This window comes from Saimiri boliviensis, chromosome 15 (assembly GCF_048565385.1).
Source record: "Saimiri boliviensis isolate mSaiBol1 chromosome 15, mSaiBol1.pri, whole genome shotgun sequence".
In the NCBI taxonomy this organism is placed as follows: domain Eukaryota; kingdom Metazoa; phylum Chordata; class Mammalia; order Primates; family Cebidae; genus Saimiri; species Saimiri boliviensis.
The window spans coordinates 9,196,972-9,221,774 of NC_133463.1; the positions used below are offsets into that span (position 1 = coordinate 9,196,972).

Below are 24,803 nucleotides of genomic sequence, written 5' to 3' on the forward strand. Positions count from 1 at the left end.
TGTATAGAGAGATGCTTTTTTTTTTTTTTTTTTGAGATGGAGTTTTACTCTTGTTACCCAGGCTGGAGTGAAATGGCATGATTTCGGCTCACTGCAACCTCCACCTCCTGGGTTCAAGCAATTCTCCTCCCTCAACCTCCCGAGTACCTGGGACTACAAGCACGTGCCACCATGCCCAGCTAATTTTTGTATTTTTAGTAGAGACAGGGTTTCACCATGTTGACCGGAATAGTCTTGATCTCTTGACCTTGTGATCCACCCACCAATCCAAACTGCTGGCATTATAGGCGTGAGCCACCATGCCTGGCTGGAGAGATGCTTTCGGTGATGCTAATAGACATAATTTCTTTAATCCCCAAAACATCATTAGGCTGTATGACTCCATGTATACATAGAATGTGAATTTACTTCACCTTAAAGGGAATTCAGAATTAGAGCTCAAAATGCTCTTAAATGCTGGTATTTAATAATATCAGTAACTACAACTAAAGATCAATTACCTTCACCTGCTGAGATTTCAGGAAAGCAGATTCTTTTTAGCTTGAACACTCCTCATGTTGTTCCTATTATTTTGAGCATCAAATATATACACCTTATGTTATCAAAGCCAATTCTTTGTTAGCATTTATCAAAAACATCAGATGCATCGTGTATACAACTTATCCATTGCTCAAGGTATTTGACTACTATCACTAATGCAGTCACTAATACAGTCATCTGAAATCAGACATTTCAGTTCCTGACATAAATACTTTTTAATGTAGATTTTCATCATCCTGTACTACCTTCTCAACTGTCTCTTCAAGAAGCTAACAACCTATTCAAGAAGAACTCACCATTATCAGATAAGGCTCATTTCTTGGGGTTACTCAACTGAACGATTCTAGCATCAGATTCTTTCTTCACGGACTGACAGAGCAAACCCATTGATAATTAATCCAATCCTGCTCACATTATATTGTAGGTTATAGCATTTAGCTCTTTCTAGCATCTGATTCTTTCTTGATGGACTGGAAGAGCAAACCCATTAACAGTTAATATAATCATGCTCACATAATATTGTGGGTTATAGCATTTACCGGTTTCTATAATTTAAAATGCCTTCTCTGTATGGTCGTAAATTTCATCCAGGAGAAGGCTCACTGGAATCTGTGCATTGACTTGTGTGTGTGCTGGATGGCTGGGGCAGAAGGAGGGTTATTCCTCATTGCAACGTGTGGTGAACTCAGAAGCCAGGCCACCTGAGTTGGAATCCTGGCTCCACCATTTACTGCCTATGGTGACTTTGGGCAACTATCTTAACCTCTCTGCATTTGTCTCCGTAACTGAAAAAATGAGGGCAATTGTAGAACCTGCCTCCTAGGGGTTTTATGAAGATGAAATATTTGTCGAGTTCTTCAAAGGGCACTTGGCAGGCAATAAGCACTGTGCCAGTGCAGGCTTCCCGTGCTCCTGTGCCGCTGTCAACCACCGACTCCCTGGATGATCCTTGCACTGACAGTTTGACTTTGTCCTCAATTAGAGAAAGACAGCTAGTGAGAGCAAGGGGGTCTTCACCGGTATTGCAGTGACCTTTACCATAGGCAAATGGTGCGTCACTGAACATACCTACACATTAAATAATTCTTTGTATATATGAAAAGGTTTTGGAGCAAGAAATCTGAGGTTTGCAGAAAATTCCATTTACCAGAGGAATTCTGTTAGTCATATTCCTATTGCTCCCATTTCTTCCAGGAAACCTTCTTCTCTGCCTTCCTGCACCTTATTTTCATTAACTTTTTCCAAAAAAAAAAAAAAAAAAAAAAAAAAAGTCTACACTTGGCCTTCTAAAATCTAGGCTCTTTCCCTGCTTGATCTTTCCTCCTGACACTAGAGGAGAGCAAAGGAAGATCATGGAATACACATTTCAATGTGGGGCTTCCTGTGGCCACCAAAGGCCTTTCTGAGTAAAGTAGCAGGTGGGGGTGAGGTCCTGCCCTCTTGATCATGGCCTGCCCTCTGTGTCCAGTCTTCAAGGTGGCAAACTGACTCTTAAAGAAGTATCACTTTTGTATTACTTTACATATTTTTAAATTTAAACCTGAAATTTAAATTCACTTTTTAAAAATACATGACACTTTTTTTTCACAGTCACAATGTTTTTTTTTTTCCCAGCCCAATAATTATTTCCTAGCCTTCAAAATACTGAGACCAAAATATTTCACAGAGGAAAAGGGCTAACTGTCTAAATGCAGTTGGTTTATAATTTCTTAAATACTAGTTAAACAAGCTGTGCCTTGGAATGATAACACACCAAGGAGAGAATGTGTTTTCATTAATGGCATCAAGTAATAGTGAGCTCATACAGAAGTCACCAAACGGTGATGTGACAGGTAGGATCTCTAGTTCTCTTTATTATAATTGTGACCAAGCAATAGTTAATATAGGAAGAGATAATCATCGCAAATCATTAACTTGGGCTCCATTTACTTTTTTATACTTTCGTTTTCAAGATTACTGATCTAAGTGTAGTTCTTTCTTCTTATGGGTCTACCAGTGGCCATTTCTACATGAAGAGAAGTTTCACTTTCCATGCGTCCGTATTTCACTCTAGACAAAAAGGCATTGTCACCTCTTTAAAGGGAAAAACATTTCTTAAACAAATGAAACCTTTGGAAAGGCAAGTATAACCAAAAAGATTGAAGAGGAAAAAAGGGAGCTGATTGTTCTGTTATGAACAATAGACACAATAAATGTGTATTAAATGAGGACTGGGAGGAAGGGATACAGAGCCAGAATCTAGATCTCTGCCTGTAATCCCAGCACTTAGGAAGGCCGAGGTGGGACAATTGCTTGAGCCTAAAAGTTTGAGACCCGGCTGGACAACATAGGGAGATCCTATCTCTACAAAAAATTAAAATAAAAAGCATTAGCTGGGCATGGTAGCACAGGCTTATGGTCCCAGCTACTCAGGAGGCTGAGGTGGAAGGATCGCTTCACAGCTGAGGAGACTGAGGTTGCAGTGAGTCGTGACCACACCCCTGCACTCCAGCCTGGGTAACAGAGCAAGACCCTGTCCCAAAAAATAAATAAATAAATAAATTAGCTATCAGCAGAGAAAAATCAAGTTCCAGATAAGGTGCTTCACCCTTTATTTTTAAAAGTTTGCTTACTAAAAGATATGTACATATGTAAAATGAGGACTATGACCTCCTATATATTTATTAGAAAAAATTAACAGTGATCCAGAATATAAATCTACAGCATATTTTCTAGTCTTCAAAACTTGGAACCTAATTGAATCAGCTATGAATAGAGCCTTTGTAGTTTAACATTTTTTAATAGATTTGAATTTGCCTTAGCAATGAAAAGAATTAAAGGCAACACTGAACATATTGTGTGTAAAAATTTAATATGAATTTTAAAACCTTCATCTTGATTGTTCTTGCTTGATACCAATTGTGTGTGTGTGTGTGTGTGTGTGTGTGTGTGTGTGTATGCACAAATGGCAATCAAGATTGTTTATATTAGTTAATTGGATCAAATCCAATCACAGAATACAAGCCAGATTGAAAATGAGAGTCCATCATGGGATTGGTGATAGGGAGACAAAAGCTACACCTCATTAACATGCACAGAATAAACAGTCCTGAGATTTTAGTTTTATCATTATTATTCATCATATAATGTTTGCAAACAGAGTCTCCTGTGGATATGTGGGACTTCTGTGTGTAAATTTGTTAATGGTAATGGGATTTCCACCCACTCAGTGTGCTGAAGATTAATACCACTGTGTTTCACCTTTGCTGCTTTTTTCATTTGTTTAGTGGACAGTTTCCTTTGCACAGTTACACTGTGCCTGCTGATTGCCCCAGAGCTGTCCTTGTCTGTCTTCAAAGTCTTCACGGGGCACACATGGCCAGCTCTCCCTTCCCTGCTGTGCCACATGGGGTTCACCCTGCAGCTCATCATGTAACTACTTACTCCACAAAAATCAACAATGCTTGGGTGTGGAGTTCACTACACTCACACACGCACACTTGCAGTCACCACTGAAAGTCTAAGGAATGTTCATGCTTTTGGAAACAGGGCCACTCATACACACAATGGAAACAGAAGTCTTGGCTGGTCAAAACATGTCCCCACTTGTCTACCAGAGTGTGCACCCATCCTAGCATTTGTGTCAGCTGCTTGGGGCTTTCCAAAGCTGCATGCATTTTGTCCAGGTTAAGACATTCAGTCTGCTTATAGGGCTAGTATATTAGTTTGATGATACATTAACTAGGATTAGTTTGAATTGTTGCTCATTATTACTCATTGTGCCCTAGACCAAAGGAGGGTTCTCCTCCCTTAGAATTGAGTACAATGAAGGAAAACATCCATGAGGGAAGGAAAAGAGACAAACTGGAAGCTTAGGGCATTGCTCAGACCCTGTGAGTACCCTATGGGCAGGGCAAAGATCAGCACGAAGGCTCCCACATATGACTGCAGCGGTAGGAAAGGAACTTCAAGGCCAATTTCACCCTTTTTATAGCTTTGCCAACAGCTAGACCTAACAGGCAACCTCTTTTTTTTTTTTTTTTTTTTTTTTTTTTTTTTTTTTTTTATGAGATAGGGTCTCACTCTTTCTCTCAAGCCGGAGTGCAGTGGCATGAACACAGCTAACTGCAGCCTCAACCTCCGGGACTCAAGCAATACCCCTGCCTCAGCCTCCTCAGTAGCTGGGACCCCAGGCATATGCCACCACACCTGACTTATTGTTTTTAATTTTTATTGTGATGAGGCCTTGCCATGTTGCCCAGGCTGGTCTGGAACTCCTGGGCTCAAGCGATTCTCCTTCCTGGACTTTTCAAGGTGCTAGGATTACAGTAACTTTTCAATCTAATCAAAAGATATACTCAGATATAAATTGGCTGCCCCGAAACCCTCCAGAGGATCTTCAAAGGACTGCTAGTGTTCCATCTGAAGACAGAAAGGCACATAGTCTGAAAAAGTCTCTGCACATTGAGCTGCCCAAAGCAAGCTGCCCTGTTGCAAATCACCTTTCAATACAAAATATGCTTTGTATTTATCAAGCACACCATTTTTCCTGCGTGTGGAATTCTATGCTCTCTCAATGTTAATCTTTAATGTACAAGCCATATTATGGATTGGGTTTTAAAATGAACCATGTAATATACTCAATGAGATACATTTCTCTTATTAAGGCTAATTAACAGGTTCTTGATGCCCACAAATGCCTAGGTGCTTCACGGTGATTCTCTTTTCAATGACAATATTTAGCCAACCAAAATTTAACCCTTGAGAGTCCTTCATTACCACACTCAATTAAAAAGTGAGTCACTGATGTTACGTCTCTGCTATGAATAGTCTGCAGATGTGCTTTTAAGGAAAGAGGAATTTAAAAATAAATGTATTTGACAAGTTGCTGATCAGATGCCTATATTTACCACAACCAAATTAGAATGGTGTTGCACAGAAGTTGAAGTTTATCCTGGAAAATTCCTGAGATGTGTTCAGGTTTGACCTCAGAAGTCTTTTTCCATTACTTCGGAAAAACATTTTGACTTCCTTGGGCCACGCTTTTTCTTCTAACTCAAAGAGGAGTTTTCTCTCTATGGCCTTTTGACCTCCAGCCTCACAGATTGACAATTTATTGTGAAGTACATGTCATCAGAAATAGGTCAATCTCGTGTCTCTGCGAAAGGAGAGCCTCACTGGCACGAAGCACAGGATTCAGGGGCAACCACCCTGCAAATCACTTCTCTTCTTGGAGCCTCCACTTCCCCTTCTCAAAGCCAAGGTGTTGGACTTGATTATCTTACGAACCTTTTGAGCTTCAGGAATTGATTGATCCAAATATCACAGAGGGCTCGGTAGTTGGTTCCCTGAGCCCAAAGGCTGCACATTCTCAGGGGGCTCTCAGACACACAGGTATATGCACAGCATGTTTACCACTTCCATGGTTAGTTCTGCCCTGTCTAGTTTTCTAAGAAGGAAATCTATGTGACAAAAGGTACAGAATTTGCCATTCCTATTCAGCATTCAATACAGAGATTGAATATGTGTTCTTCATAGTAAACTAATTTTTAAATGTTTTCATTAAGAAGGTAAGTTGTGGATGATAGTATTGATAATCTTATATACAAACCGAATCAAGAGATGACTTTAGCAAACGGCTTATTCAATTTTATTTTTTATTTTTTTGAGATGGAGTCTCACTCTGTTGCTCAGGTTAGAGTGCAGTGGCTTGATCTTGATTCACTACAACCTCCACCTCTCAAGTTCAAGCAATTCTCCTGCCCCAGACTCCTGAGTAGCTGGGACTACAGGTGTGTGCCACCATGCCTGGCTAATTTTTGTATTTTTAGTAGAGTCGGGATTTTACCATGTTGGCAAGCTGGTCTCAAACTCCTGACCTCAAGTGATCTGCCCTCCTCAGCCTCCCAAAGTGCTGGGATTACAGGCATGAACCACTGTGCCCAGTCTCAATTTTCTATATTAAGGGAGAAGGTTTCTAGCCCAAATCAGACTCACAAGTTTAAATGTGATTTTTTTGAATCAGGGTTAAGTAGAGATAATGACCAACAGTCTAGAGCTTCTGGCCTACTCTCAAGAGTTTATGAGTCCAAAGCTTTCCTGTTTCTAATTATGTTCCTAGCTACCTACATGGTCAGTGTTAGAGTCTTGTGGTTAAAATCCCCACCAGTTCTCCAAAAATCATATGAACCTGAGAATGTGAATGATATAAGGAGAAGCAACAAACACTCGTTGAGTGCTTACTGTGTAACCTGCACGCTAGTTACTCTATATGCATAGTTGTATTTACTGGGAGGCAGTGTTGCATACTGGGATAGATATGGGCTCTGAAATCACACTGTCTAGGTCAAATTCATCTACATCATTCAACAGCAGTAAAGTGTAGGCATAATAGTTTATCTCTAACACCTCAACTTCCTTATCTATAAAATGGGGATTTTAAATGCTACCTGTTTCTTGGGATAGTTAGGAAAATTAAATGAGATAATGCCACACAGTGTTTAAAGCAAAACCTGACACATAGCGGAAAAAAAAAAAAAAAAAAAAAAAAAAAAACGAAGGAAAGTTAACAATAATAGACATACACTTGTTAAAATGCACAAATATGTTTTGAATTTGTCTGTAAGCCACATGCAAAACAAGAACTGTAACTTAGATATGTGAACAAAATAAGAAATTTCTAAAAGGAAACATTGAGTGAGTTGCAAAAAGCAAAAAAAGCAGTAGTGTAAAGAATCATGGACATCTTTTTTTTATTATTTTTTTTTTTTGAGGCGGAGTTTCGCTCTTGTTGCCCAGGCTGGAGTGCAATGGCGCGATCTCGGCTCACCGCAACCTCTGCCTCCTGGGTTCAGGCAATTCTCCTGCCTCAGCCTCCTGAGTAGCTGGGATTACAGGCACGCGCCACCACGCCCAGCTAATGTTTTGTATTTTTAGTAGAGACGGGGTTTCACCATGTTGACCAGGATGGTCTCGATCTCTTGACCTCGTGATCCACCTGCCTCGGCCTCCCAAAGTGCTGGGATTACAGGTGTGAGCCACCGCGCCCGGCCTGAATCATGGACATCTTTTAAAGACGCTAGGGAACTGGGTGAGACCCCAGCTGCACCCCTCCAAGGGATTTAGGGCCTGCACAGGTCCTCCAAACAAACAAACAAGCAAACAGAAGAAGGAAGAGGAGGAGGAGGAGGCGGAGGAAAGAAACTAGGAACAGGTAGAAACAAGACAAACGTATTAGAATGGAAACGGTTCTGGATGCGATCATGAAAGAAGATGTAATAGCCAGAGCAGCTGCAAAAGCAGGAGAGGGTGGCTCTAGAATGACTCAGCAAGCAGGGCTATAGGGACACATTACCAGATTAAAAAAAAAGTTAACTTAGTCCCAATTCAATTCAAAGGAGAACACCTAGAAAAATGCACTGAAATAGCCTTGCATGCTCAGGAATAATGATTCACAGCAGGCTTCTTCCTGGCCTGAAGGTAAGGAAAATAGGAAAATAAGAGGCAAAACACAAAGATAGGATTGCCATGGCTCACACCTGTAATCTCAGAACTTTGGGAGGCCAAGGAAGGTGGATCACGAGGTCACGAGTTCGAGACCAGCCTGGCCAACATGGTGAATCCCCATCTCTCCTAAAAAACAAAAACAAAAAAAATTACAAAAATTAGCTGGGTTTGGTGGTGGGTGCCTGTAATCCCAGCTACTCAGGAGTCTGAGGCAGAAGAATTGCTTGAACCTCAGGAGGCGGAGGTTGCAGGGAGCCAAGATCGCACCATTGTACTCCAGCCTGGGTGACAGAGAAGACTCCGTGTCAGAAAAAAAGAGAGAGACTTGTAAAAGAAGATGGCAAGAAATGAGCCTGCCTAAGTCAATTTAAAGAAGAAATTGTTGATCTTCTATGCCTGACAATATGGCCTATTATATAAAGAAAGAAAACCCGCTGGTACAAAAGCTCATAAAATGTTATATAAAATATATCTTAAAATATTGAGACAGCTGAGCTGGCAGGCATATAAGGACAAGAGAGGCTCTAAACAACAGGAAAGCATTATCCGGAGCAACAAGCATGATGCTAGCATTTACTCAGAGAGCATCTGCTCGTTTCTGTCGACAGAGAAACTGAGTTTTAATAAGCCTAAGTAATGAAGGAGACCAATATGAAATACCCACATAAAGCCAGAACCTCAAAGTGTAGGAAAACTAGGGTGGAGGTGAAGGGTTAGAAATGAAGGAAACAGCCTTGCATAGGGACCTTGCAAAATTCAGCCTAGACTCTGAGTAGAGAAGTAAATAAGATTAAAGTCTCTTGTGAGAATTTTCATCTACCTGCTCACTCTGCATGGACACGTATCTTAAATTTACATTACTTGTGTGACCTTAGAATCCTCAATGTAACTGAATGTACCATGGGTTGATTTTTATCCCAAAGCACCTGTCAGAAGCAAATAAATGCTCTCTGGAAAATCCACATTAATTCCACGCCTCAAATAATGCCTGTATATCAAGCCCCAAAGAGCATAAGTTCTCTCCCATTGAAAATTATCTAAACACATAAAGGAACAGACCACTACATGTGAGAGGCCTCAGCAACAGATCGGCAAAGTCAGCAGATACTGGAATTATTAGATTCAAAATATAAAATAAGTACTTTTCATATTTTCAAACAAATGGAAGTATGGTGCAGGCATAAGAGTCCATCAGGTAGAGTAGGAACAAATATAATTTCTGAAAGCAAAACATTGAAAAACTGAAATAAAATTTGTATAGGTAGATTAAACAGCAGATTAGATATAGCCAAAGAAGTGATAGGTAAAGTGGAAGAGAAATCTGAAGAAATGCAGCAGAAAGAGGCAAAGACATAGAACGCATTTTTTAATGTTAAAATACATAGATGATAGAGTAAAAGGGGTTAACATGTATTTAATTATACTTCCAGAAAAATAAAGGAAATTAGTTAGGCTATATTTGAAGAGGTAATAGCTAAGAATACTTTAGAGTTTATTAAAGATGTCTATCTTCATATTCAAGATGCCTAATTAATCTTAATAGAATAAATGGAAATGAATCTCAAAGTAGACACAACAGAGTGAAGCTGCGAGACACACACACACAAAAGAAAGATAAATAAAGGAAGCTGCAGGACACACACACACACACACACACACACACACAGATAAAAAGATAAATAGAGCTGTAGGGTGCAGAGAAGAACAAAGCCAGATTTTTACAAAGACACAAGTTTTGTACTAACAACTAGGCTCTCAAGAACAGAATGGAAGTTAGATGATGTCAGAATAGTATCTTCAAAGTGTGGAGAGGTTTTAAAAAACTGTCATGCTACAAGTGTCTATCCAGAAAAAAAGTATGTTTTAGTTACAAGAGTGAAACATATTTTCATAAAACAAAGAAGAAAATTTAATATTAACAGACCTTTACTAAAGAAACATAAAATATGTTGAACTCCAGGTAGAATTATTCTATAAAAAGGTAGAAGATGCAAGAAGGAATTCAGTGGGGGCAGAAATGGGAAAAGATTACTGTGTAGGTAAATCTAAGCAAACAGTGAAACAGTAATGAAATTAAAATAATTTTTAAAATGTCTAATTTAGAGGGAGTTGAATTAAAGATAGATATAAATTCCCAAAACAGTAATAGTACATTAATCTGGACAGAATGATCAGACTTAAAAGGAATTATGATGTGAGAATTATTTGGGAGGTGGGCAAATATTCTGATTTAGGCTTTAGGTCAAATATGCACACTAAGATTTCTAAGACAAGCTAAAAGAGTATAAATAGAGTGTATAACTTCCAAACCAGCAGCAAGAAAAATAGAATGAGGTCTATATTAATCAATCAAAATGATGGCAAGAAGAGCAGAAAACAAGAGCCCAAAGGAGTAGGGCAAATATAAAACATAAATTATGTAGTAGAGCTAGATGTAAATATATTGAAAATAGCAATGATTGTAAAGGAACTGTAATCATAGTTAAAACACAGGCACCATTAGACTCTTTCTACATTTACAATGATAATAATAATAATAATAATAATACTCCTAATACATAAGGATTCAAAAAGATTAAAAAGTAAAACTACGATTTTTAAAAAGACAGCTGGTACGATTATTCAAGTATCAAGAATACATAGAAGCTTTAAAGTACAACACAGCTGATCATGATGGTTCATGCTTTGGGAGACTGTGGCAGGAAGATTGCTTGAGCCCAGGAGTTTGAGACCAGCGTGGGCAACACAATAAGACCTCATCTCTACAAAAAAAACTGTTTAAAATTAGCCAGGCATGGCAGCACATACCTGTAGTCCTAGCTACTCTGGAAGCTGAGGTGGAAGGATCACTTAAGCTTGGAAAGTTGAGGCTGTGGTATGCTGTAATTGCATTACTACACTCTAGCCTGGGTAACAGAGTGAGACCTGTCTCAAAAAAAAAAAAAAAAAAAAAAAATTAAAAATTAAAAAAAACAAGTACAGCACATTGCCAGTGATAGAGGATCATTACAATTAAAAATAAATAAATCACCAGGAACATATAATAGGTCAAAACTTATAGGCATTTAATAATATACTGACAAAATATGAAAGGCAAAGATTTTCAGAAATATAAGGAGAAACTGACTGATTTTAACACAGCTCTCAGCAAATAATAGATTAAGTAGACAAAAATGAGGAAGTACAGAATATTTGAAAAATGCATTTTTTAAGCTTGATCTAACATATGGAGAACATTGCACTCAACTCGATAATACATGTGATTCTAGAGTAATGTATGGACCATTTGTGACAACAGACCAAATTCTGGACCCTAAAGCAAGTCTCAATATATTTCAGAGTTGCTTTCACACAGATACACTTCTCTGAATACAACAGTCTGAAGTTATAAATTAATTAAAAATATATATAACTTAATAAGTGTTGGTCAGTTAAAAGGCATAATTCTCAACACAAACAGAAATCATAAATTGAAGTATAGAGTATAATGTAAACTGAAAAATATATTGGGTGAAATAATAAAAACATTATCGTGAGGTATAGCTAAAACAGTGTTTAGAACAAAATAATAAGTTTTAAAATAATATATTGGAAAAAGAAGCAAGACTCAAAGTTAGTGAGTTCAGTATCAAATTAGGAAGTTAAAATATAAAAGAATAAGCCCAAGGAAAACAGAAAAAAATGAGATTATAATTATGAAAACAGAAATAAGTAAAATGGAAACACAACATAAAGCTTAACAAATTTTTTTCTTTGAAAATAATAACAAATTGAGAAATACCTAACAGTATCGATCAAAAATTTAAGAGAAAAGCACAAATTTTAAACAGAAATAAAACAGGCATTAATATATTTGCTGAGGGAAAGGATATTAGTAATAACTTAAGACTAAAAATTTGAAAACTCTGTTGAATTGGACAAAGTTATGGAAAAATATATATCACAAAAGCTGATTAAGAAAGGAATAGATATCATTTTATACTCACTAAGATGGCTAAAACCAAAAAAATAGACATTAACAAGTGTTGAGAAGGATGTGAACACATTGTAACCATCAAATAATAATGCTAGGAGTGTCAGCAGGTACAGCCATTTTGGAAAATAGTTTGAAACACACTTCTGCAAAAAATTAAACATAGTGGCACCACATGAGCCAGCAATCCCATTCCTAGATGTATGCTCAAGAGATTTGAATGTAGGCATTTCAGAAAAATTGGTACATTAAAGCGTATTATTCATAACAGCCAAAAATAGGGGAAAAAAATAAAAGCATCTGTGGGTTGATGAGTGAATGAATCAAACATAGTATATCCATGCAACAAAATATTACTTAGCCTTAGAAAGGAATGAAGTACTGATAAATGCTGCATGGATAAACCGTGAAAACATCTTGCTAAGTGAAAGAAGCCATACACAAAATATCAAACGTTATATGATTTCATTTATATGAATTGTCCAGCATAGGAAAATCCAGGAGACAGAAAGTAGATTAATGGTTGCAATGGGCTGGAGTGAAAGAGACATGGGGAGTGACTACTAATGGAAATGTGTTTTTTTGGAGGGAGGTGCTGAAAATGTTCTGGAATTAGATGGGTGGATGGTTGCACAACGAATTGTACACTTTAAGAAGGCGAATTTTATAGTAAGTAAAATATATCTCAGTAAAAAGGGGTAATGAAAAGCCTCTATGTTCCATAATCACAAGAACATTAATCAATACATTCAAATCTTTCTAAAGAGACATCAATCTCATTTGGTTTTATAAGTGAATTCTATAATCTTTAACAAACTCTTTATAGGTAAGAAAGTGAATACTACACAACTAATTTATCATGCTAGTATAACGCTGATATATAAAACAGCAAAGGAATTCTGAGAAAAATTACAGGACATTTTTCTTATGAACATGGACACAGAAATTATAAATAAATATTAACAAACTGAATACTGCAATGTACAATAAGAGCCAAAGGCCAGTATCAGGTTAATACATTTGACTATATGTTACTGTATAATATGCCACATTAACAAGTTAGTGAAAGGAAAACAATCTTAACAGATGCAGAAAAACTTCTGACAAAATTCAACAACCATGAGTGATTTTTTAAAAATTCCACAGCAAAGGTCCTGTTCAATGAGTGAAGTTTTTAAAAAAAATTCTTTAAGAGCAAGAAACACAAAGATTAGGAAGAAAGAAACAACACTGTTTATCTGAAGATTTATAATCAGTTACATTTTAAAAAGCAGAAAAAGTCTATGGAAAAATATTAGTTATTCTTAGTTCATTAAATTGATTAATATAAGCTCAGCATGCAACATTCAATTATAGTTCCCTTCAGGGATAATAGAAAATGAAGTTCTCAAAAAGAAATAATATATCCAAAGTAGCAAAAAATGTATCATATATGAAAACAGATCCAAAAGATGTGTAGGAATTTCATCTAAAATTAAGAATTTGATTAGAAACATTAAAAGATAATAAATGGAGAGAAATACATGTGAAATGATAATATTGTGAAAAAGTTATCCTCATGCTGATAAATATGTATTATATAATTCTAATCAAACTTCCTACTGGGTTCTGTATATGTAACTAGCTAGCTCTGAAATTTATACAGAACACTTAAGAATAGTCAAGACACACCCAGGCACGAAGACTGATATAAAATTCTGGTAACTAAAACGATGAAGCAATGCAACAAGTATAAAGGAAGGGATTAATGAAATAAAACATTCAAGAAATGGACCCATGCAAATATGAATACTTAATACATGACAGAATTGGAACTTCATGTCAGTGAAAAAGAAGAATCCTTTGTGATTTGGGGATTTGATATATGTATATTAAAAATCAAAATGAGCTAGGCACAAGGGCTCACACCTGTAATTCCAACACTTTGGGAAGTCAAGCAGGGCAGATCACTTGAGCTCAGCAATTTGAGATCTGTTTAGCCATCAAGGCAAAACCATGTCTCTACCAAAAATACAAAATTTAGCCAGGCGTAACGGCAAGCACCTGTAGTCCCAGCTACTCAGGAGGCTGAGGCACAAGAATCACTTGAACCTGGGAGATGGAGGTTGCAGTGAACTGAGATCACACCACTGTATTCCAGCCTGGGCAACAGAGCCAGACTCTGCCTCAATTAAAAAAAAAAAAAAAAAAAAGACTTCTGTCACATATCACAAAATAAAAGTAATTTCGGATGAATGAAGAAATAAAATATGAAAGGCAAAATGTTAAAACCATTAAGAGAAAGTATAGGAAGTAAACTCAGGATATGGATTAACTTCTCTTAAAATTACAAAAAAATGAAAACCATATAAAGATTTACTAATAAATTCAGCTACGTTAAAATGAGTACTTTTTCTTTCATCAAAAGACTTCACAAAACAGGAAAGAGAAGTAGATAAACAGTAGATATTTCCAGGCAATATAATTGGCAAATGATTTGTATCCAGAATATGTAAAGAATTTTTAATAATCAATTAAAAAGGTGAATGATTTGGACATTTCACAGAAGAAGAAATACAAATTACTCATAAACTTTGCAAAAATGTGCTGAAACATTTTAGCAATCATGGAAATATACATCAAAATTATTTTCAGCAAGTTGAAAATTTACAAGTTATACAATGTCAAGTGTTGGTTTGTATGAGGAGTGATGGGGACTCTTGCAATATTGCTAAGGAGAATGTACATTACTTTATGTACTTTATGAAATTTTATGACTTTAGAAAGTAATTTGGCATCATCCATTAAAGTTTAACATATACAGTCTTAAAACTCAGCGATTGTACTTCTATTCATATGCCCTAGAGAATTCTTGCACACATATCAGTGGATAAGTATAAGATGATTCATAGCAGCATTATGTGTGATTACAGCAAAACAGTCTAGAGGTCCACTGACTGTAAAAAGGAAAAGTAAAAATTATGATATAGTCATATCATGAAATCCTATACTGCCATGAAAATGAATAAACCACAGCTATACTAACATGTATGAATTTTTTTTTAATTCCACAGCAAAGGTCCTGTGCAGTGACTGAGGTTTTTTTTTAAAAAAAAAATCCTTAAGGGCAAGAGACATAAGGATTGCAAAGAAAGAACACAGTTCATTTGAAGATTTATAATCAGTTACATTTTAAAAAGAAAAAGTCGATGGAAAAATATTATTCATAGTTCATTAAATTGAATAATACTGCAACATGCAAAAACAAATTGTGTTTTAAAAATATTTAAAACACAATATTGGGTAGGAGAGGAAAATCACTTAATAGCACAATACTCTGATTATTTTATATTATTTTAATTAAACATTTAATTGTTAATTATTTAATTTAAATAATTAATAGTTAAATAATTTAAATAATTAATAATTATTTAAAACATTTTTAAAACACAGTGTTGGGTGGGAAAGGCAAATCACAGAAAGGTACTATACTCTGATCATTTTATATGTATTTAATTTTATATAAAATGACTATATGAATATGTCTGCCCCATCAAAATGAGAGCTTTCCTGAACTGAGGAAAACTTGCAAAATATCTCCCCCCTAAGAGAAAAGGCCCTGGAAATCATGGCTTAAACTTTCTGGCCTGAAATTATGTCTACTGGGATACATTTTTAGACCATGAACAGATAAAAGCCGTTCCTCAGAGCACGTGCTATCTAGGGTGGAGGATTAGGGTGGGACCCCTCCCACTCAGCCTGCTGATTGGGCACTATGGCCCCTAGTCAAACCAGAAGATACAATCTGTCATTCCTCCGCCACAATTATAAGAGTCACTGTTACCACAGTAAGAGGAGCAACAATGTTATTTCAGGTATTGTTATTCATATACACAGGTGTTCAATACCAAGCCTTGCTAAATAGGCTGCCATGCCGTCAGCAGTGCCAGCTGCAGAAGCCAAATCTCCTAATAGAAAAGGCCTCCGACTTCGTGCTTGTGAGAACCTTGCAAAGAAAAATCTCCTTGAGCTGTCTGGGGCCCTGAGCCATTTCTGTCTGAAGGGCTGACTGGTGCACAGCGCCAATGGGAGGTTACTGTTCCCAACCTGCAGCCACTTGGTCCTCGCCCCACTCCGCGCAGATCCTTGGCTCGGCCCCCAACCTGAATCTATAGCTTTATTCCCAGGAAGGCAGAAAAAAGGTAACGCTCAAAGTTCAACTCTGCCCTCACGTGGAGGTACCTGGCCCAGTGCAAAGCAACCCTGGAGCTTTTATCCACGTGTTACCATGTGCATAACAGGGGCTTAACCCCTGCAGGCACAGCTGTTTGCCAGGGTTTTGGCACTGGGAGATGAACCTAAAACTTTAACTGACCGATTTTTTTTTTTTTTTTTTTTTTTTTTGAGACAGAGTCTCTCTTTGTAGCCCAAGCTGAAGTGCGGTGATGCAATCTCGGCTCACTGCAACCTCCATCTCCGAGACTCAAGCAGCTCTGCCTCAGCCTTCGAGTAGCTGGGACCACAGGCGCATGCCACCAGGACTAGCAAATCTTTTTGTTGTTGTATTTTAATGGAGATGAGGTTTCACCATGTTGCCCAGGCTGGTCTTGAACTCCTGAGCTCAAGAGATCCACCCACCTAGGCCTTCTAAAGTGCCAGATTACAGGCCACCATGCCCAGCTAACTCACCAGTTTCAAGAAGGGATCAGTAGTAGTTCCATGGTGACCAGCTTGCCCAATAAAGTTTTGGGGACAATGGCTTTATGTTTTCACCATCAAATACCTACTCAATGACAAGCAAAACCTTTGACAGGCAGTATCTTCTGAAAGAGATTCCTGCAACTATGCAAGGAAATGGCTACTTAGATCAATGGACGTTTGCATAGTGAAAGACAGTGAGTCTTCAAGGAGCAAACGCTAACAGAAGAGCGATACTGCCTGCCCCAATTGTATGTTTATTGTCTAAAACCTCAATCCCTCTTTTGAGAAAAAATGTATAGGGAAAAATTCATTAACCCAGAGAGGTAACTTAGTCCTGTCTTTCACCCAATTTTTTTTTAAATGATGATATAGCCTATCTCATTGGGAGAAAAGAAAAAAGAAAACACAGGGGTTAGGAGTAGGGAATGAAGCAGCTATTTACTATTAAGTAAAAATACACAGATCTAGACATATATGAACCAGGGATCTGGGCAGGACCTTTATGATCTGCCAGTCGAGAAACAAAGCTCACTCTAGGAATGTGGTGATAATTTAAAAAGCAAGAGAGCACAAAAGAATATTAGAAATCATTCCATGTGGCAAGACTGAAAAGAGGTTATGACTTCCTAATAAATTAGATGGAAAGTGAGAGCCAAATCTGTGCATCATTCCAAGGCTGAGATCGCAAAAGGCAGATGAACTCTAGGGCTCTTGTTTTGGCCAGAGAGGGGAGCCTTTCACAGAGGTTGGCCAAGAAAGAAGGGAAAGACGCCACATAACAGCAGGGGCGGAAGTCAAGTTTCCATTCAATGAGTCCTTTGATTTTTTTACGCTGTGTTGTACAGCTATGTTACTACACGGTCTACTGTTATCATTATTCTTTCATTAAGTTCGTGGAGTGCCATGAAATGATATCTGTCCACCATTATACAGTGGACAGCCTTGTAGCCCTCCCTTCACAGAAAAAGAAAAACCCCGCTAATCACCAGCAGTTCTGTTAAAGATTGCACTAAAATTCAGGCAAGACTTTTTTTCTGGAGAACTTCATTTTTAGAATACTGTATTTTCTAACCTGTAGAATTTTAAGAGACAGCCGATAAGCTCCTTTTCTCTCTAGCTGAAGGATGAGGAGTCTGAGACAGGGGACTCTGAGACTTCTTTAAGTCAGTTTTGATGCTTGGTTTATTAAACTATTTGTTTTAAAGAAAGGTAACATTAACCTCTCAGAGTACATTGTGCCCGTCTGTCAAATCCTTTGGTGTGAAGTCAGTTGGCTACTGAATGACACAGAGCCACCACCCTCACTCCTGAGATTGAGTCAGCCACAGTTACAAAGCTCGCCGGCAAGCAAACTGCCTGTCAAGTTTGCTAAAAAGAACGGCGAAAGTGGAAACAGTCAAGCTTGTACGATTTTGCAGTTTCTTTCTTTGGTATATTTTTAGGTTGCCAGGAATCGATTTCCTCTTCTATGCTTTATAAGTTTCTATTCATAAGCCTGGCAATTTATTAAACTTCATTTTATTCATATAAAATAGTCACTGTTCTGAAAAAATGTGACTCAATAAAGTGCTCATCTTCCCATACACCTGGACTTCTAGCCAGGGAACAAGAGGCAGTGTTCACAAATACCAATCAATGAAATGAAAAACATTTTGTGCAAAGCAAAACTTAGTCTTGAAAATCTGAATATTTCTTTTACAAGTCACTGATTGAAGGGATTTTTGCAATCAAAATGTATCCAGGCAAACCCACGATACTGGATTTTGATTAATTAAGCCAAAATCTGCACATCTGTGTGATGTCTAGCTCCTAAGTGAGATGGTTTAATCAGTGGGGAAAATGTGGTTTGGGAAAAAAGCTGCAGGTGGGGTTGGCTAACTAGCACATTTTATTTATTTTTCTCTTAGTGGGTTTGACTCTTTAGTAAGGTTATTATAATCCTTGGTTTTCTGGTTTCTTGCCCACTATTTATCTCTCCCACTAAAGATCTCCCACGTGCCCTACATAACAATAATCAACTAAAATGCAATAGTCAACCTGGCTGGCTGAAGCTTTGCTTCATAGAACAGGGATGAAGCCAGAGACCACATTTTGTGCATTATGTCTATTCTTAGCATCATAAAGAACCGTGGTGAACCAGCCAAGACAGCCATGCATACGAATAAAGAAAATTACTACGAATAAAGAAAAATAGAGTGTCAGTGGAAGGGTAAGCAACGGCCTGCAGCTCTGTGATGGCGACATACATACCTGAAACAGCATTTTGCATTCAACTCTTCCAGGAGCCCTAAAATCCAGTGTTATGACTTAATATATAAAGAGTCGATGACTTGAACTTTTAGCCGTGGTGGTATTAAGAGGTTCGCAAGTCCTCTCAGGTTAAAAAAAATAAGATATAAAATTGGGCAAAATTGTTTAAAATTGACCAAAGGTGATAAATTGAGATACATTTATTCTTTATTTTAATTAATTATTTATTAATTTGCATTAGTTCTCTCTTTATATAGATCCTGGTTCTAAAAACAACTCGCCTGCAGCCGGCTGGCTGGCCAGACCAGTACACGCTGACAGAGCAGGACTCTTTACAGGACCATTGCGGGCTGTGCCTTGGCCACCTCCCTGCATGGTGCTCACCTGTGATGCCAAAATAAGTCAGGGCTGTCTGGGCAGGGACAGGGGCTGTACACACAAGTGCTGGGGGTTCAGGGCCAGTTGGTAATGACTTGAAGCAGAGAAGCCAGGCAGGGCCGGGAGCCTCTGGCCTCAGACTCTGGGTCTGGTCCACTCACTGCTGGGCTGAGGGCACATCCTGGGCACAGAAGTTGTAAATGTAACGTGTTCTCATCCACGGTCTTAGGGGTGCCCATGGTGAGCGTGCCAGTGCCACAGCCTCCACCTCCACCAGGTCGACGACACCCCTGCCCTCTGTGTCTACCGGTGGTCGTAGCAGCGCAGCTGGTGCTTGGTTTTGTCCAGCAAGAACCAGTGGATCTTCCAAGGCTCCATGAAGGCCCCTTCTTATACACAGTGCCTTCGTAGGACCTGTTCTCACTCTCAGCTGTCTGGAACTGGCTGTACAGGGTGCTGGTGCTGCAGGAGGCAGCCTAGTGGGAGCCAGATGCAGTGGAGCCACTAACCTTGTTGCTGTCCAGGCTGAAGTTCAGGGTGGAGCCCACAGGTCCCTCCTGCAGGTGCACTCCCAGCAGGCAGTGGGAGTGGGGTGCAGTGAACATTAGGAGGGAGCTCGGGTGCCACGTCCATCTGGCCAGCCTTTGAGGCACTGTGCAGCCTTCACCCGGTGCCAGGTGTCCTTCCAGTGCTCAGCAGGTCAGCCCAGCTCTGTGTCCAGCCTCTGCAACTCCTCCGATAGGCGTGAGATAGCATCAGGTTGGGCTTGGGGGCAGCTGATATAGCGGGGCCATACCACACGGCGCCTGCTCTGGGGAGTGCCTCCGTCAGATGGTTCTTCCTCCCGGGGCTCAAGGGTCCCTGGGCCAGTTCCCAGTCATAGGGAGGGCCCTTGGCCAGCATCTCCTCAGTGTAGGAGTCCCACACCTTCAGGTTGGACATGTTGCTGTAGGGCTGCAGGACCTGTGTCCTCGGGTACATGAATGTCATGTCGGGAACATGGGTGTCCTCTTGCTCATCCAGTCCACATACTCCCACACAGACCTGCAGGGCAGCTGGCCCCTGTGGTTCCCCTTCTCTTCATCCAGGAGCCCCAGTTCAATGTGCTCAGAGTTGAGCAGGAAGGTCCAGAATCGGCGTGACACCTGGTGGTACGTGAGGGACTTGGGGTAGAACTGGCTGAACTTAAGCTCCGTGGGGGAACTGCAGGTGAACGCAGCATAGGCGATCCAGGAACTGCAGGAAGACGGGTATGAAGCTGCTGCTCTGCCCAGCCAGGGTGTGGGCTCCACGGTGGCTGAAGCTGTGATGGAAGGACAGCCACTCCTTCTCCACCAGCAAGCGGAAGCCCTCCTGTATGCAGTAGAAGCGATCTGAGAGCAGCTGCACCAAGGATAGCTACCACCTGCGTGGTAATGTCTCAGCCATCCTTCAGGCCCACGAGCACGGAGGAGCCTGCATCCAGGAGCTCCAGCACCAGCACCAACACCTGCAGCAGCTTGTGGATCTCGATCAGCTCCTGAGACACTGAGATCTCATCTTCCCGGTCCTCAGGGGGCAGCTGGCCCTGGCGCTCCCAGCTTTGCGGGAGGGGCGGGGGGGTTGTACTTTTTGTGAGTGACATGCTGCCGCCCGGTGGTCTTCTTGGTGTTCTTGACCAGGCTCTGTTACAAGATTCTGAGGGAGGGACCCCTGTTCTTCGTGACTCGGAGTGGCCGCCGGGTGTGTGGGCAGAGCCCCGAGTGAATGCGAGGGTGGCCCTGACATCCAGCGGGTACCGCAGCTTATGTAGAAGAGCGCGGCACTGTCAGACCCCATCTCCTCATCAAAGGCCATTTTCAGCATCTGGCATGTGCAGGAGTGCAGCTGCAGCCCGTTCTGCAGGAGCTGGTCCACAGGGTCTGGACCAGCGGTGCCTTCACTGATATGCTTCTCCTTGGTCAGCGTGGTCACCACCTGCTCCCCCACCAGGGGGTCCGTGGGCATCCCCGTGAAGATGACCTGGTACGTGGTGAGGAAGATGGCGCCCTCAGCTGAAAGCAGTGCTGGCCCCCCGCACTGCCCACCGCGCCCTCCTCACCCCATCGCAGGCCGCCCAGCACACACTCCTCACCCGGCAGCAGACACAGCCGCAGCAGCCTGGGCTTCTGGATGGGCGGCAGACTCTAGCTTTCCCGCTCACAGCCTCCAGGGTCTCAGTGTGCATCTGGACGATGGCTGGCACCATGACATGCAACCCCTTGAGGTGGTTGCTGGTGACCCCACTCTCTGTGTGCGGCTGATGAAGCGGACCACAGCCCCAGCTACATCGCAGGTCTCTGCATCCTCAAAGCTGCTCTCCGTGTCATAGCACTCGGCCACACTGTCAGCCATGCGGTATGGCCGGTCACCAACCCCCAAAGAGATTGTCCTCTGTGAGCCCCCAGCCAGGGGCACAGTGCACCTCTGCAGATTCCCAAACGCGTTCCCCAGGCGCGTGTTCAGGTCTTCGAAGTGGATAGCATAGATGAGGCGGAGGCTGCTCCTGAACACCTCGGCGTGGTCAAGTCACGACACCAGTACCAGCATCTTTGGTGCAAACAGCTCAGCAGAGGGGGCGGGCACTGTGGGTGACGGGTGCGCCTGGCTTCCCTCATCCTCCTCTTCCTCCCATTCTGCGGCATCTTCCACGCGCGTCATTTCCTGCTATGAAGGCTCCACCAGTTCCCAGAAGGTCAAGCAGGAGCATTAGCGGTGCTTGGAATTGATGTTGGTCAGGACAGCAACAAAGAAGGTCGGTGGATTCCTCTTGGGACCCAGCTGCCACCCTCTGGGCTGGCAAAACAGCTCGATGCCCCAGTCCTTCTCCAGGAAGCGCTGCGGAATCTAGCCCTGGCCTTCCCCACGGCCGCACAGGTGCAGCCAACAGGAAGTACACACTGAGCTGTGCCATGGTGAGGGGTGCAGGGCGGCCCGAGGGGCACACGGGGACTCCGAGGCTGGAGGACTGGAGGGTGACGCCCTCATGGCCCGGCCCTCGTCCTGGACTGAGCACTCCAGACACCCAGGGTTAGCTCCACAGCAGAGCCATCTTCTCAGCCACCTGGCCCGCCCGGCTAACTTTTATGGAACTTCGGGTAAAGGCAGCAGGAATCTGTGGCCCTCTTCTCAAAGACTACTTCCATCCTTCCTCCCCGCCAGTCAGTCAGAATGGTAATTGTACCAGCCTGAAGTTCAACATGAAACCCATAAACTTTGATGCCAGAGGGGGCTGACTCAATTGAGAAATAGGTCAAAACACGATAGCCTTGTTCACTAAAAGTGGCAAACTCACTAGGAAACAAAAAAAGAAAGAAGTCCTGTAGCTTTTTCCAGCCAAGGTTACAATCACAGTTAGGACAAGTGGTAGACCAATGAGAAACTTAATAGGGAGATGAGATGTTGATCACCACCTGCGGAGCTCTGTCCTGCAGACCCTGACTCAACGACAGATGAATGAATACACTCACAAGCACTAACCTGAGTGGGCTACAGATGGGCATTGGCTGATTTCAGAGGGCAGTTGCAGCTAACTGACCATAACTTCCTGTGACTACTCATATTCAGGATAGATTTAATAATAACAGAGTTTCTAAGTCAACATGCTGTGGATAATTAACATGGTTAAAAGACTGGTTTTATGAATGACAAAAGCTTTAGGTTCCTGGGCCCAGAGTAAACACCATTTACTGGTAATTCCCCTTTGACCTTCAAAACGTTCCCTAATATTTCCCTAATATTTTTCCAGCCATCTCAACAGGGAGATCCTGGATATGATACATCCACAGAAGGATTAGATAAGATCTCCACACATTTCTGGCCTGCAGAGAGCCTATGCATTTGTGCAGGTGAGACCCAAGAAAGCCAGGAGAAAAGTAAGGCCATGCAGACTTGAGAATGAGAGAACTCTGAATGTATTCACTGACCCACACGAAGATCAGTCAGCAGAAAGTGGGAGCTTTATGGGCTCAAGGTGCTTGAGAAAAATCTGGTCAAATCTTGTCTGATCACTAAGCTATGCAAACAAAGGGACAACTTCAATAGCTACATGTCATGGGGAAGACAGATTATACAGTTTAAATCTACAGAAATTACTTGATCAACAGCAACAAAATCCTCAGAAAAGTTAATCAAAATTCAGAGTTGCCATAATATATAATCTAAAATTTCCATTTTTGAGCAAAACCACTACTAAGCATGCAAATAATTAGGAAAATGTGACCCATAATCAGGAAAAAAAGTGATCCATAGAAATTAAAGTAGACCTAGATGATGTATTTGGCAAACAAATAATTAAACACATGATGTCTATGATTCAATAAATCATCTTTACAGAGAAATAGAACCCAAATATTGGAAATAAAAAAGAACCGACTAGAAATTCCAGTGCTGAAAACTATTTTCAATATGAGGATTTTGCTTGTTACATCAACAGCAAACTTGAGATTGAGGGAGAAAGAAGCAGTATACTGAAATATTGTTAGGTAGAAATATCTCAATCTGACAAGGGCAGACAATTTTTAAAAAAATGAACATAGCATCAGAGGCATGTGGGTCAATGTTAAGCCTACCAACATATGTGAAATAAGATTCCTAGAAGTAAAAAAGAGAAAAGAAGGGAAAAATTATTTATGTGGAAAAAAAATAGCTAAAATCCTCCAAAATTTGACGAAACGCTGTCTATAAATACTAAAAGCTTCACAAACCCCAAATAGGGTAAGCATATCAGAATTCATACCTAGACACATCATAATCAATGACTGAAATACAAATACGAAGAGAAAATCTTGAAAAAAGTAAGAGGAAAATGACTCATCCGGTATGGAAAAAAAAATACGATTAATAGCTGACTTATCACTATAAACAAGGAACACGAGGAAGCAGTAAAATGACATATTCAAGTGCTGAATATTTTTAACTGTCAACTAAGAATTCTGTGTCTATCAAAACTATTCCCCCCAAAATCAATGCAAGATAAATAAACACATTTCCAAGTAAACAAAAACTGAGAAAATGCATTACTAGAAGATCTGACCTAGACGCAGTAATAAAAGAAGCACTTTAGGCTTAATTAAATATCCCCTGGTACTTTAAGCTTAATAAAATATTTCCAGACAAAAACTAAAATTCACAGGGAGAAATGAAGAGCATCGAAAGTGCTAAAGTGTAGGTAGATTGAAAGACCTCCTTTTACATTTAATTTCCTTTTGAAAATAGACATTTTAAACAATTATCGTAGAACTTTATTGTTGAGTATGTGATACATACACACACAGTTAGGTTTATGGATATGTGTGCACATTTATTTATGACAGTAATAACTCAAAGAAGAGGAAAGAAACAGAACTATATTAAAATTGCTGTATTTTGCTCAGATTGTTAGCATTAATTAATGCTAACAATTAGAGTTAGAGCTATACACTAAAAACCATAAAATATTACTATGAGAAATTTAAAGATCTAAATGAAAAGAGATGTA

General features: G+C 40.3%; 1 protein-coding gene and 1 pseudogene across 3 annotated transcripts in view; one reads left to right on the forward strand and one right to left on the reverse strand.

Moving 5' to 3' along the window:
* XKR4 (XK related 4) overlaps positions 1-24,803 on the forward strand; it is a 427,086-nt gene that overhangs the window by 325,914 nt on the left and 76,369 nt on the right. The window lies entirely within an intron of this gene.
* Positions 18,737-22,238, reverse strand: LOC141581439 (myotubularin-related protein 5-like; annotated as a pseudogene).